General features: G+C 39.9%; 1 protein-coding gene across 1 annotated transcript in view; it reads left to right on the top strand.

Moving 5' to 3' along the window:
• MAGI1 (membrane associated guanylate kinase, WW and PDZ domain containing 1) overlaps window positions 1-3,216 on the top strand; it is a 609,319-nt gene that overhangs the window by 484,498 nt on the left and 121,605 nt on the right. The gene's annotated exons all lie outside the window — the stretch shown is intronic.

Here is a 3,216-nt window from a genome sequence, read left to right as displayed (position 1 = left end):
ACCGCAAAAAAAAAAAAAAAAAAAAAAAGTTACATCATTTGATTTTCATGATAATCCTGTGATGTTGTTAAAGCTCATGCTACCATTCCCATTTCACAGAGAAAGTGAGACTGAGAGTAAATAACTTGCCCAAGGTTATTTGGTCATTGGCATTGCTTGTTCCTTTACATCAGTAAAGGAATGGTACTCAGTTACCATGTGGCAAGCACTTCAGACACATTGTCTCATTAATCCTTCCAACAAGGTGTAAGGAACCTCATTTTAAAGATTAGAAGCATACACTATTAACATTAAGTAGCATTTATCAAGCCTCCCTGTAGTGAAGCCTTCTATGTGTGCTAAAGGTATGAAATGGACTGTGTCATTGTATTCTCGTAATAGGCACTCTAGGTGTGGCCATGGCTCGCGGGCCCAGCCGCTCCGCGGCATGTGGGATCTTCCCGGACCGGGGCACGAACCCGTGTCCCCTACATCGGCAGGCGGACTCTCAACCACTGCGCCACCAGGGAAGCCCAAAACTTGGTATTCTTAACATTCCCAATTTTACAGAAGAGGATGAAGATTTTTTAAAAAAATGGTTAAGTGACTTGGCCAGGGTTATATAACCAATTAGCAGTGAAGTTGGCGTTTGAACCCCAGGCTGTCCTCTTCCAAGTTCTTTGTCACTGCCATGTGCCCAGCGCTCCCAATGCCTATACATTCGATTAACCCAAATGAAATTGCTGATACTCAACAGTTTGTCTTTTACAACAGCAATTATGTACGGTTCAACCTAATAATATGTGCTTTTATCTGTCTCCAATTGATCTTAAAACTAATTTCCAGAAAGAGGAAACAATGATGAATAAGTGGGTTTTTGGGAGGAGTTTGTAATTGCATTGAGAAATCTGCTAATCACTTATTAACTTCAGAAAGCCCTGAACTTGACAACTGAGGAAAATCCACACATATTTGGCAAATTTAACTAGAACTTTTCTTTTTCAAACATTTATTTCTGTCCTAAACTGAGGATGCCTAAGTTTTAATTGATTTTTTTTTTTTTTTTTGCGGTACACGGGTCTCTCATTGTTGTGGCCTCTCCCGTTGCGGAGCATAGGCCCCGGACGCGCAGGCTCAGCGGCCGTGGCATGTGGGATATTCCTGGACTGGGGCACGAACCCGTCTCCCCTGCATTGGCAGGCGGACTCTCAACCACTGCACCACCAGGGAAGCCCTTAATTGATTTTTAAATGATGGTAGTTTCATGAACATTGCTTTGGCTTAATGGCACTGAAAATGACTGATAATGATTGCAAAATTATAATTATAAAATCATGAATAAAGGGTCCTATCTTTTAGTCACATCTTTCAGTGTAAGATTCTTATTTGCAGACATTGGTCTTACTTTAACCTCTAAGTCAAAAACGTACATGATGTTTTTGTATAATAGTGATCATAAGGAATTAGAATTAGATTCGTTAGAGGTTTGTCTCATCTTTTGTCCACGGTGAAGATTACTGTGTAAATAGTTAGCTGTTTTACTTACCTAAACCTCACTAACAGTCTTCAGTTCATGAAAATAGTCAATGCTGCGGCTGTGTTCCAACTTCATCAAAGGCACGATTCATCCTTTGGTTGTAACCTCTTTAGAAATGCGGGTTGAGTCTTGGTTCATACATTTGTTCATTCTTCCCTATGCTTTTGTTAGTCCCTGAAAACACACATGGGTGCCTTTTCTTCAAGCTAGTTTTGTTCAATCCCTATACCTTTACGTTGGAAACCTGAAAGAAGTTTTTTGAAGAGGTTGAAATATTACTTTCTGTGAAAGAACTGTAATGATTGAATTGAATACAAGCCCCCACAATGCACTTACCACGTTTCTATTTGGTTTCCTATAAATTCAAACATGGTGCCTGGTCATCTGCCGCTCTTTTTAATTTGCATTTTCAGGGTTCCCCTGCTGAAACATGCTGTTTACACCACTCTCAAAGAAAGTGGGTGCATATACTTATAAATTTGATGATTCAAAAAATATTTTAGAGAAATAGTGTTAAGAAAGAAATTTTAATTATAAACATAAATTTAATGGATATAAATTCTTTATCACCTATGTGTCTCATGCTGAGCAACATATTACTGTCTCCTTTTCTTCTTGTGCTTGTATAATAAAATGTGTATTTTATACAATTATGTGCTGAGGTTAGACAATGCGGTAAGATTCTTGGGAAGAAACTGTGTACAGGATTTGTTATTATTTACAAATTATACCTTACTAAGCATAGAATTACAAACGTTACTTAGGCTTTTTTTTGTTTTTTGGCTGCGGTGGGTCTTTGTTGCGGCGTGTGGGCTCTTCATTGGTGGTGCACAGGCTTCTCTCTAGTTGCGGCACGCAGGCTTAGTTGCACTGAGTCATGTGGGATCTTAGTTCCCTGACCAGGGATAGAACCCACATCCTCTTCGCTCCGTGGCATGCAGGATCCTCCCGGACCGGGGCATGAACCCGTGTCCCCTGCTTCAGGGGCCACCAGAGAAGCCCCCTACTTACGATTTTTTGAAGGACTCAATATGATCTGTTTTCCTGGCCTAACTCCTTTGATGTGAGAGGGTGAATGGATCAATGGCATTCTGATGTTGATTTTTTTTTATCATGTAGTCACTGAATATTATTGATTATAAGCTGTATTTTTCAAACTTTGGCCATTCATGACTCACCTTCATGATTTTGTCTATATCTTAACATAGTATCTTGTATTTACTTCAGGTTTTCTTTAAAAGAACTCAATTTTTACCTTAGGTGTTCAAAAGGAAACTCATCGTTACCATTGCTATTATTTACTCAATTAATTTCTTATTAAATATAGCTGCTTTTTTAAACTTCAGGTTTAACTGCAAGTTTAAAAAAGTCAGTTTTATAAAGTATTGCTTTATCACTTAAGTTTTAGAAGTAAATGTTATATTTTACTACCATCACTTACTAGTTAGATTTTTCTACTACACATTAAATATATACACACATTAGGGCTTCCCTGGTGGCGCAGTGGTTGAGAGTCCGCCTGCCGATGCAGGGGACACGGGTTTGTGCCCTGGTCCGGGAGGATCCCGCGTGCCGCCGAGCGGCTGGGCCTGTGAGCCATGGCCACTGAGCCTGCGCGTCCGGAGCCTGTGCTGTGCAATGGGAGAGGCCACAACAGTGAGAGGCCCGCGTACTGCAAAAAAAAAAAAAAAAAAAAGAAG

This window comes from Neophocaena asiaeorientalis, unplaced genomic scaffold, assembly GCF_003031525.2.
Source record: "Neophocaena asiaeorientalis asiaeorientalis breed wild unplaced genomic scaffold, Neophocaena_asiaeorientalis_V1.1 scaffold495, whole genome shotgun sequence".
Classification (NCBI taxonomy): Eukaryota; Metazoa; Chordata; class Mammalia; order Artiodactyla; family Phocoenidae; genus Neophocaena; species Neophocaena asiaeorientalis.
Note: the sequence above shows the minus strand (reverse complement) of the source record. Positions and strands in the feature narration are given on the sequence as shown.